Source organism: Hemitrygon akajei, chromosome 23, assembly GCF_048418815.1.
Source record: "Hemitrygon akajei chromosome 23, sHemAka1.3, whole genome shotgun sequence".
Taxonomy (NCBI): domain Eukaryota; kingdom Metazoa; phylum Chordata; class Chondrichthyes; order Myliobatiformes; family Dasyatidae; genus Hemitrygon; species Hemitrygon akajei.
The window spans coordinates 46,200,200-46,212,905 of record NC_133146.1 but is presented as its reverse complement, the minus strand read 5'-3'; the positions used below and the strand labels follow the sequence as shown (position 1 = coordinate 46,212,905).

At 36.3% G+C, this 12,706-nt stretch overlaps 1 protein-coding gene across 3 annotated transcripts in view; it reads right to left on the bottom strand.

The window, feature by feature from the left end:
• Positions 1-6,712, bottom strand: part of ebf3a (EBF transcription factor 3a) — a 128,009-nt gene extending 121,297 nt beyond the window's left edge. For 2 of the 3 annotated variants that reach the window (XM_073027561.1, XM_073027563.1), the window contains exons 1-2: positions 6,604-6,712; positions 20-177 (exon numbers count right to left, since the gene is read on the bottom strand). The gene's annotated coding sequence lies outside the window, so the exon portion shown is untranslated. Of the gene's footprint in view, positions 1-19; positions 178-861; positions 986-6,603 lie in introns of those variants that run through there. The other variant, XM_073027562.1, reaches the window with a different exon arrangement.
• Positions 6,713-12,706: the final 5,994 nt, after the last annotated feature.

Below are 12,706 nucleotides of genomic sequence, written 5' to 3'. Positions count from 1 at the left end.
ATCAGGGATAGTCACTTACTCAATGATCAGCTCCTTCTCTTCGTTCGTATTAGTACTGCCATCCTTTATTTGACAATTGGCACCGTACGTACGCTAATATTTTAATTAATCGGTGAAAATCGAAGTCCGAATTCTGTTATCAGGGGACACCATAACCACTTGAATTTCAATAGTCCGCTGAGGGTGAGAAAGAGATGTGTTAGAGCAATCTATTTTCTGGTGTTGGGGGTTAATGACTATTGCGACAGATAAGTGAATTATCAAAGCTGTTGCTATTCCGATTTCAAAATCCATTACATTGCTGGCGTCTAATTAAATACGTAAGTATAATAAAATCATATTTTATGGCGATTGAAAGTAATAAGATTAGTCTTCAGAAGCAATCATCACATATTAAGATGCCATATAGATCTACAAAATCCTAAGACTGTATTTTAAAATCAAAATGTGCAGGAAACAATATGTATAATAAATAAAAGAAATTCTGAGCTGTATGAATCAGTGTTTTATCGATCTTGTACATCAGTGTTATTAACAAAATTATTATATTTCAACCGGAAATCAATATAAGTTAGGGCAAAGTATACCTTTCTTCTATCTTAAGTGTAATATCTGAAACCTGTAAAGAGTTTAAGCGTATTTTAATTCTGTGAGTCACTTGTTAATACATACATGCAAAGCTCTGTTATAGTAAACATGCATTAGTAATTAATGAGGGTAGCAACATAAACAAAAAATGTGTAATTTTGGCACTAAGTAGTCGAAGTGAACATTTTTTATCAGCCGTTTATATAATTTTAAATATATTTAAGGCGTTTTTCCTTTAAATCTGATAAACGCGTTTTGCAGCAAGTCACTTACAGTGTTCTCATACCAGATTACACCCGCCGAGGCGATTTAAATCTGATTACCAAATTATAGGGTTTTAGCCAAATCCTTTTAAAGCTGACTGTAAAACGCAACCCGAAAAGTTCCGCAAAACCGTCACAGAGGCTTCATCCGTGCTGCAGCCAAAGAGTTTTAAAACGTATTGGACAACAAATGCAGCTGCACCACTATTTTTTTTTGAAGATATTAGGCGAAAATTAATGCAAATCTGTGTTCAGAAGCCATCTGGCCAGAATAGGGGAATCAGCTGTTCCTCACAACAGGGTTTGGGCTGAATATATTTCGCTCATTTTCTATTCTCATCTGGTCTGTACGACGACTGCTCCAGACGATAGCGTGGAAAATACAACCTTTATCACCCACCCCAAATTTACCATTTTGACAAACTGTTTGCAACAACCCAAATTTAATCGAGGGGAAATGTGACGACTCCGTATTGACATAACAATTTACCGCTGCCATTTCTTGTAGGGGAAGGGTGGCATAAAAGGGGCTCAAACTTCATTTCTTCAATATAAAGTGACTTTGGCGTTCTAACAAATAACTTTCCCGCGTTTTGAAGGCGTTTTCATTTTTTTTCCCGCAGGTACCCTTTGTTCCCAGGGAAGGGAATGCTAATAACGCACTCCTCGCCCGAATATCACCTTTAAGCATCAACAATTACACACGCGCTTTCCTCTACGCCAGCAAACAGCTCCATCCTAAACGATGCGAGATTGTCGCACGATCTGTTCGGTTGAAAAAAAAGTGAACCTGCGGAACACATTTAAATAATTTACTACAACGGGGTAGGACAATGGGCCAGACAGTTTTATGGCCTGTTTGTTGTCAAATATTGTTTGAAATATCGGTTTAAAAATCATATTGGGAAGTCGAGACAGTTGTGTGGTGAAATACTGGGGATTCAGCTGGATTCTTAGTTTGAGGAGTGAGCTAGCAACCACTGTTGGACAAAGAAAAAGCTAGAAGCTTGCGGGATTGAATCGGATTTGCATGGTCCAGTCAAAGACCTCCCGAAGTAACGATCCTCCTTATTATGTGAAGTGTTCCTTTGTAAATTTACGGTGAGGGTTGAATGATACACAGAATTTGCATATAAATAGCGACATCAAGCGATTCGCGTGCCACACACCAGTGGTCTCCCAGATGTCAAGCCAAAGTCAGTCAGATGGACATTGGCAGTCCCAAGTCCCCCGCGCCAGCTGTCCTTTCCTCGCCGTCATACCAGAGCACATGAAAAATCACAATCGCAACCAAAGACACTGCTTTACACCAAATCTCTGACTTTGCCTTTTGCTTTAACCCTCAACCCCGTTTGACAAACGCTCTCTTTTTTTTTGTATGGACACTCGACTGCCTTTGTTCAGTTTTAATGTACTGTATTTTAGATATCACCCCTCCCCTCCCCCAGTCTCTCAAAAAAAGTAGACATCTTCTAAATGATTACAACTGAGCTAATTGTTGGTGTTTACAAGTCCCCTTTAAGAGAAAAAAAATCCTTACTGACTTTTAAAACAAAATTCTCAAACCAACTACATAACTGCTCACGGGCGTTCAGGACTATTTAGTGCAAAAATAACGGTAGTTTCCAAATAAAGGTAACAAAATCGTAGTGTGCCTAAAACTTGCGGCGAAGATTACACAAAGGTTACAATGCAAACTCGTATGATACAGCGCGAGGTGAGAACGCTGGAAGATGCGTGGAAAGTCGAGTACTGGGGTCATTTCCGCAGTATGTAACATACTTTCATTGCGTATATCACTAATTCTCTATTGCGTTTCTCGATCCATTTCGGCACTTTTAATTGACCGCAATTTATTTTCCAACTTACGCAAAATAAACAAATAGCTAACGCGCGTCATTTTTTCAAAGAAACGTTACAATACTCATTCGGGGACCCCTAGAGCATCTATAATAAAAGCTACAAATTAACTGTAAAAATGTTTTGCCCCCTTTTTACAGTTCAGCTTCCACACAGATGTAATGACAGAACTTGAATGAAAATAGCAGAATTCGTAAATGAGTTAACCGCACTACTACATTACCCCGCGTTATGTGATTTTTATTTTGGTTTTAATCAATTGAAATACGGTTAGCTGATATTTTAAGTATTTTTTTCTCCCCAGGAAAATCTATTCCATTAAAGCGCCTTGCAGAAATTTAGCGGAAAGCCTCAATCCCTGTTTTCACATTGCAACCTGTAAGGTGCACATTTGACAAATAGCGCCGCCTCGGGAGGCCCAGAGACTCGGCTTTGGGATCAATCTGGACTCCATCAACAGCTCGCCAACATCGCAATGTGGAAAGGAGTCCGCTGATCACACTAAGATTTCCTTACCAACTTTCTCCGAACATCCCTCAGAAACAAGAAACCTTTCCATACGCACCAGATACATCGCGGTCCCGTTCTCAGGTGTCTGTCCCTAATTACCTGAAACTTTAGAGCCGTTATTTTTTTTCCCACCGCACATTAATTAATATCGACATCGGCAACTTTTTTTTTGGCTAATATAAATACATAAATCAATGCATCCCTCGAAATATTTTTCTGAATATGCTGTAGAGTTTCATCATTGGACTCGTTACGGCGTGGGTAGCAATTCGTAAATGGCAATCATCTAGAAACGCGCGAGACCACGATATGTCGACAATATGCAACTTTTCACCACTTTTCGCTTGTGAGGTAAATAACAGACAGCCACTGTTTATAAAGTAGACCGTCACAGGAGAAGTGGGGTAGATCTCAAAGCGGGTGACACTGGAGTTACATTTTCAGGGACTCGCAATAAATACCAATTGTGGATTTTGCCTGACAGTAAGCAAAACGTGCAAGGGTTCTTCTTGCAAACCGGGCATCCCCTCACAAGTCAGGGAGCCGCTTTTACGCATTCTTCCGAGCTTACACCTGAATGCTTTTGAACGTCAAAAGACTTAAAACGTTTTATATATCGGCAAACAGTGGTAAATATCCCAAACTTGATTGCGCAAAGAGTCTTCCCGACAATAGGATTTTGTGGGGGTATCAAACATTGCACATCTGGGGTAAGAATATCAATGAAACGGCCTGTATACATAAACAATATTTCATTGAAATCACGCAAGGTTCAAAGATGGATCTGCTCAAAGTCTCAACTTTATTTTGTTCTCAATCTCAGGAAGTTCGCTGCATTGTGCGAATTCGAACTTCCCGATCTAAAAAAAAGCAAAGGTGGAATTTGCCCGGAGAAGGATCGATTACATTATTTTAAATATTGTAATAAGCATTAATGAAACACGCTTCGTTTTAATTAATTCTGATATTTTTTGTAAGCGCCGGGACGCTGATGTCATATTTAATATGTTCAATCCAGATGTCAGACCTAGGGTGAGAGAGTCAGTGATGGAGTGAGGCTTCAGTTCAATTCATGGAGGAAAATTGTACAACATTGCTGGGGACTGACTTCTGTATCCCAATTGCAAAAACACGGATTCAAATATGACTATTTTTGAAATAGCCAAACACACGTAATCTATATTTTCAAACTCTACCTTTCAAAATCGGATACCATCGACAATAAACTATACATATTAATAACCGATAGCGGAACTTCCAATCTACTGCTCTTTAGAATATTGTATTTAATTAGAAAAATATTCGAAGATAAAAATCTAAACCCCTCATTTTAACAGACTGCGATTCTAATCGCGTACCTCATGTAGCATTGCCGCTGCATAAGAAATGATTTCCATTAAAATTTGGTATATTTTCATACTAATAGAACTATTGATTGGAAAGCTGTTGCCAATTTACTTTTTGTAATGCCACGCCGCAATTTGCATTTATTCAACAGATCGTAATGAAGAAAGAAAGCTGGGCGGTTTGGCCGCCGAAAGCGTAGCTGGGGGGCATTGCAAGAACATAGATTGCTTCCAGTCAATTAATATGCAGTTTGTCCCAATAAAACAAGGATTGGAAATAAAATAAGACACTGCCGGCTTCCTCACTATTAAGATTAGTCAACGAGATTTCCAAATTTGTTGTTAGGCTTGAGATGCTCTTCTGACTGACAGTAATTTGTTAAACTACCAGAGATGCTCTCGCACACTTGAAACTGCCAAAGAGGTATTACCCTTGAACTAGATCTAAATTATTCAGCGGGTTAATTTACTTAAAGAAAATATGGACAAAGTTAAATACAGTATTACATCCTGCGATGTGTTTGCTTGCGAATAATTTGGAAGGAATGAATACCACGAGTTAGAACAAAGTTTTATTCTAATACATTGGCTTAATAAAATTAATTTGAAAAGAGGGTTAACAATATTTGCTGTAGGAAATTGCACGATAGGAATATGAATGGCAAACATAATCTGCATTTTAACAGCTAATTCTTGCTTTTGACAGGGGCACGTTTTTCCTGTATTTAGAGTTAGCGTTTTAACGCAGATGGCATCAATGAATAACAAGAGATAGGCTAACTTCTTGCAATCAAAGATTATTAGCAACGCTTTTGGATGGCGATCAAAAAAAAATTACAACTCTCGTATTATGGTGACAGTGCGCCACCAAAAGGAACCTTTGCGTATAGTCAGGGTAACAACTTGGTAGTTTAAAAACTTAAAACAACACCGTTCATTCTGAATTCTCGCGTCAATTTTATGCTCACATAATCTTTCAAAGACACTTTTTGCTCTAATACAATTGTTCATTTGCTTACATCAAATTTGTTTCATGGAGAAATAATAGCAGGTTAAAAATCGCACCCCAAAGAACGTATTTCAAACGTATTTCAAACCTCCTGCAATATAATCAAATGAATTAAAAGTGGCCACATTTTGATTAGAAGACTACAAAATTAGTGACTTAACCTCAGAAATGACTGGTACGTTGACATATCTGTCTCTTAGATGGTTTTGCTCGAGATTTTTCTTCTTTTTTATATTTTAACATCAATCTGGATTTAAACTGGATGAACTCAACTTCACCCACTGAACATTAAATGCACTATCAAGGATATAACCACGTTGAATAAATCAACAATATTCCTGACAGATCGATCAATTTGTGGTTGTTTACTTTTAGAATTGATTCGTGGCTATTATAACAAGACTTTGAACACTACCTTCTACGCAGCTGTACATGATAGAGGATCTAGGTTCAATCTTACATCCGAATGAGGAAATGCCCTCACTGGAAGAATACACATTCAAATAAAATTGATTAGTTTTGAACTTTTAATGTTGTTTATGCCGTTTATCATACTATACAGTGCAAATAACGAAGGGATATAAGAGTGAGAAAGATGTTTTGGGATGAATTTGATCTGTAAACCATGGACGTAACCCACATATTTATACGACACAATGCTGTTAAATAGAGCGTAATTAAGAAAGAAAATTTCGAAAAGTTGAAAATATGTAATTTATTATATAAACATTAATTACCTACAATAAATACACAATATATATCTATAATAATTATTCATGATATGCAAACACACATCAATGTTTAGCAATTCACTATTTACGTATACGTTTTTAAACTCAAATTACTTTAGCAGTGAAAATATCCTGTGAGCTGTTGGTAACATTGTCTACGGACTACATGTGAATTATACCAAATAACAGCGAAAGGGATCTTTAAACGCAATATAAAGAGAGCGTGTCTGACTACAACCTATAACTGAGTCTGTTATGGCATGTCAAGGTAGTGTGAAATCTAGAACATCGCTTACCTTTCATGGACAATTAGACACTAGACAGATTTTCCTTTAAAGCCAAAGTCGGAACTATTTACCCGTCATGTTATGTTTATTTATGTACTGTGAAAGCGTGATCCTGGGCTAGTTTAGTTACTTACAGGAGAATCTTTGCAATTTCTATCTACAACTCAAATTGGGGTCGCGTGGCCAGTGCAAACCCCGCTCAGACGCAAGCGCAGTTTAACTGGTCCGGGGAGGCGGATGCGGTTTGTTCTTCAATGGCTTTGTCTTTGGCGTGTTAAACTGATCAGGGAAAGGGGTGAGCGACTTCGAGCAAAGAACTTCAGACAAGTGGGGGTTCCACAGAGTCTTGAGCCGCGGGTGCATTTTCTACAGCAAGGGCAGAGGTCCATTTAGAAAAGGACAGCCTCTCTTCCCCCATCTCCCCCTCAGGATAAATGCAAATGTTATGACAACTTATCAAGTGTTGAAGGTTAAACATTTAAGTGTTTTAAAAGTGTCAGAATCTGAGCGAACGTTGACTGAAACTGTGCGCGACTTCCTGAAGTAACTGTCTTTGCCCAACAGTGTTGAATTCCCTTGCTCAGTGAACTATTGGAAAGCGGGTCACGGTGTGAAAGGGCACGTACCAGGTGACCCTGGAGTTCAGTTCAAATGTGGCAGTCGTTCCACAGGGGACAGCAACAAGCAGCCTTACAAAACTTCCCAGCACTCACACATATGTCTGTCATTCAAGAGAATGCGAACAGGGTGTGGAGCAAGTCTTGCCACGGAGTTAACGGCATGCAACAGAATCAGTTCAAAGAGTGCATAATGTAACCACACAACATTTGCATCTACCTTTCATTCTTCGAATGGTCTTTGGAATAATTGTGGGTGATGACATCTACCCAATGCACACGATAATTTTCATTCACTCAATCCTATTGAAACCGTTGAACCTTAAAGCTCAACGATGTTTTTAAAGCTACGAAAAGTAGTTTTTGGGACATAGTGTCTATAGTCAGGCATTTTAAGACTGGCTACCTGTAAAATATTTTTGTTTCCTTACTTGGTTGAGTCAAGTAAACTAAATAAGAATGTCATTGTATGTGTGGAATGTGCAAAAATGTTTGGATAAAAATTAAGACTTCACTCCAAATTTTAACAGCCTGGGCATTGGCATTAAAGGCACAGATATTGAACAATATAATTACATGAAAAGGGTTGCTTTTGAGTGTGCTGCCCGCTAATTAAGGTGTTCCGATTATGTCAAAAACCATTAAGGGGAAAGTTCAAGTAGACCATAAACATGGTCTGAACTTTGAGATGCAACACTACTATTTAACTCACACTTTGGTACCTATTATGTTTCCAGATCATTATGCCACTTATAGCTAATTAGGAAGCAGATTTTATGATGTCAGAAGACATTCAACAGTCTGAGAGGCCTGGGACATTCATTCTCCTGCAGTGTGTGTTCTGTTTCCATGGGAACTTAGACCTTAAATCCAATGATGGAATTCAGCGATCAACTATGTTTTTAAACAGCACTGTTTGTTTCCCAGAGGTCACACTTAGATAGTCATTAAATTAATGATAATCAGAAATAAAATCTGCAATATCTTTTCTTCAAATGATTTCTATAACATAGTTTTTTTGTAATATTTGTAGAATGATATTTTTAATGCAAGTTGAGGTATCTTCCCTCCACTCTTACTCTGTTCTGTTTGCTTGACAGATCAGAATTCCAGAAAGCAAGGAACTTACATTTGCATTTAAGATGCTCTTATTTCATATTATAGTTAAATATATGTTACGTGATGCTTATTTAAAATGTACATTTTTCAGACCTGTTCCTTGTCTGGACCGCATCAACACTTTGGCAGATGATATTTCGAGAATGATATTATATTCCAAATGCCATTACTGTAATGGAATGGAATTAGTTCATTATTGTCATGTGTGCCAAGATGCAAGGCATCGATACAGATTATTTCAAAACATAAATACATTCAACGTTACAAGTTTCCAGAAGTTTTTTTTGGCCACCCGATTTCTGAATGGACATTGAACCCATGAACACTACCTCACTACTTTCTTGCACCACCACGTACTTAATTTAACTGTTTTATATATATACTTTAATTCACAGTTTTTTATTATTATTATGTTTTGCATTGTACTGCAGCAAAAGGCACACATTTCACGACATATGTTGGTGATATTAAAACTGATTCTGATTACGATTCCTTTGAAAATAGATTATTATAAAGGAATACAATTGGCTACAAGTGAGCAGTAATCCCTGGTAATGATGGCCCTTAATTCTGATCACTAACTTTGATTAAATCAAAGCTCTCAGAGACATATTTCTCCTAAAATCTCCTAAAAATTTATCATAATGTGTAAAAAGTATTAGTGTACCACTATAGTCTTACATGTATATATGATATTTATTAATAACTAATAGCATAATCCCAGTATTTTTAAAAGTTTTAATGCCCCTGTATATGCACCATATTCTTTCAGTCAAGTAAATTAATTTTAAGGTTTGTAGTGTCTTTGCACACAATTGAAAGACATCTGCAGTATGTGTATAATAATATAACTAATCAATTTAATTAATGTTGAAATTAGAGTTAGTATTAGAAAATATAAACATCCATACAGCATCTTACATTGTATTTAATAGATTAAGTAAATCCTGTTGTTCTGATTTTGGGCCACTACTGTTTTTATTATCAATTGTACTGCAGTTATTATAATGGAAGTTAAGCACAGCAATAAAGCTGAATCCAGGGTCTTTGAGAGAATTACAGAGTGTACTTTGCTACTGTTATCTGAATTATGAGTGGGAAACAGACAAATGCTGGTTGATTACACCAGTAGTCATTTATTTCTATACAAAAGAGTTTGTTATTCTGGATGAAATCTTCCTAGTTTGTAATTAAATCAGACTATCAGGATCTATGATAGTTATTTGCTAAGTAGTTTCGAGGTCAAGAAGAACATCAGAGTACATAGATCTGTGATAATCCCCACTCGAGAAGCCTGGGACCAGTAGCAGATGAGCATAATTGATAGGTGCTGTTGTTGTCAGTGGTGAATTGTGCAGATAGTTTCCTCTGCCCCTGCAAAGAGCTGGTGAATTCTCGGTGTTTCAAGAGGACAAGCAGGAGCATTCACCTTTTCAAACTGAACCAACCAAGCACTTTTGGAAACTCTTCACAACACTGCAGCACTGTACCAGGCATCAGGTTTAAATTTATATTTAAATTTTTCATTTCAATTCTGCCTATAAATTGTATTCATAAAGTTACTTTAAAAATGTTGTTTCACACAATTTCTGTTATTCAGTAACTCTGCATTTTTAATTCGTATGTGTTAAAATTTCCTAGTAATCATTTTTTTCTTATTTCAAAGGTCTGTTTGACTGAAAAATTTATTTGTTGCCACAAGGTGGTATGATGATCACTAAAACAGAATCACCAGTCCTAAGATTCTGGTCTTAGACACATTCAAAAGTGAGCCTTGGGCTTCATTTCCCTACAAAAAAGCCCTTGAGAAATGCATGTAGTATCAATGTTCAGGGGTTAAGATGACTTGTGCACCAGATGAGCAGGGGGAGAGATACTTGGATAGAGGACATGTGCTATGAGATGAATGGAGCAGCAATCCATGGTATTGTCAATGAGTCACTGTAGATCTATATAAAAAAAGGTACAGCAGCAACTCGTTTATGATGAGTTTCCTGAATTTAAATCTTGATTAGCTTATTCAATATGCTTGACAGGTGCCACAAGCAATTTGACAGCTGTTGCACTTCTGGATAGAGTTGGATGCCATTGAATATACACAAATATTGCCCTTCTGCAGCCTATGCTTAATTTTAACTGGTGAAAAGCATCTTAACCCTGTTCTGAAGAAGGTTCACACACAATAGCACCGTAGTTGTTTTGTGACCTGTTAAGTATTTTTTTATTTCTTTTTGCTTTAATTTCAGATTTCCATTTTTTAATTTTATTTTTCTCCCACAGGCACACTTGATCACTACAAAGTGGAAATACCATAACCACCAAATAAAAGAACAGAATATTAACTTTAGCATTAAACCAGGAACTTGTTACTTGTTAAATCACTGACTTTTTTTTCTAAAGAAAATTGCAATTAATTTCAGATGGTTTGGGGATGACATAATACCACAATATAAAAGTCGAGCTGGGTTCTGATCGGGCTCAGATTAACATGCTAAGAATAGAAAAGCCACCTTTGGCAGGAAAGCACTTTATCAACGGTGGTGTTAAAACCACTTTGTCTTAATAATGCCAAGCACAAGTGACATTTTGACTAAGCAATACCATGTTTTTTTCAGGATCATTTAGCACATGTAAAAAGACAAAGGAGAATTGGATAACTGAATTATTTTACTTTTAAAAAAATCTATGTAAAATAGTAAAATAAAATAACATTCTACAAATAAGAACTATCTTCTTATGATATTTAAGTTCTAAATGCTTTTGTCTTAATCCAAGAGTAACAATCATCTTGGGAAGCATTTGTTTTTCATTGTCATTTCAAAGCATTCTTCAATGGCAATGAGTTTTCTCTGCTGATATAAGATGAAAATTAGAGTAAAATGTATTTAAATCACTATTGAATACCTCAGATTAAAACATAACTTTTAAGTCCTGAAGAAGGGTCTTGGCCTGAAACGTTGACTGCTTATTCATTTCCATAGATGTTGCCTGACCTTCTGAGTTCCTCCAGCATTTTGTGTGTGCTGGTTTGAATTTAGATTCATAAAAGGCATTTCATACTATTTAAATATGTGATGTTACTAAAACAGCAGTGACTAAAATGTCTTTTGTCAGTTAACTCCTATTCTCATATTTGCGTACCATTTTCTGTAGTTATTTAAACTTGCAGGAACCTTTCATATTCAATAAAGATATGCAGTAAAAAAAATCTCAGTAGTTAGTTGAGAAAAGAATGAATTTATTCATGTTGGCTATTTTCTTTTTCTCTGGAAAGAAACAGAGAAAATTCTTGTATTTTAAAAGAAATGATTATTCACTCAGCAGGTGTTGGGTCAATAAAGGGGCCATTACATCTTCTGCACGAAGCTGTTGGGGAAATGACCAAGTGAATTGTCCAATTCCCATAGCTGTTATGTGAATGAAACCACCCTCACTTTTATTTCCTAAACTGCTAGAACTCCTGAGAAATGCTGCTTACATAGCAACTAAATAAATAGACCAATTTTCAGACTAAGGTTTTAACATTTCTGTTGGGTGCTTGAAGCATTTAAAGAATATTATATGTTTTGAAGTGGTATGAGCTTTTTAAAAAAAATTTGCATTTAATATTTAAAACCATGTTAAAGTACATACCAAGAATTGAAAATCAAGCTGTGGTATCTTCAGCATTTAGATTTATTTCAACATTCCAATGAAAGGATAGAAACATTCTGTTTTCCTAGACTAGGTTTAATAGGGAAAATTAATTTCTCATGGCTACCTGACAGGGAATAAATTGGTTTTAAAGGTTTAAATTTAAGTAGTTTTTAAATGCTAAGTTATCTACAGATTTGCTGTAATTGAGAAAGCCATGAAACATCACATGCATAATAAAGGCCCATCACTTAAATTCTGTGAGACTGCCATCTACTGGAATTTAGTTTGAACATGTTGAAATTTTCATTCCTGAAACATAAAGTGACACCTGCATAGCTGGTCTCAAAATCTGCTATACACTGAATTTGGCATAATATTTGTGCAAGTCAAAAATAGTAAGATAGAACATCTATATATTTTTGCAGAGTAACTCCTGAGATCCAAATCATTGTTGTGGAACTGCTAAACTCAGAGAAATATAAAACTCAACATAACTCCAATGATAGATATTTTGTTGTTTGAGGAAAGATATAGATTAACAAGCTGAAAGGGCAGTAGGCCATGGTGAGCAACTTCCTTTACAGATTCTATTCCTATTCTGCTTCTTGCTCTCAGTAAAAACAAAATAAAACTCTTAAATTCAAAACTTTTTTTCTTACATCAGGTCTCCTTTGTCGATCACAAGGCTTTGTCTTTATTTCAAAGAGTACTTACCAATCCTATTGCTTGATCCTTTCATG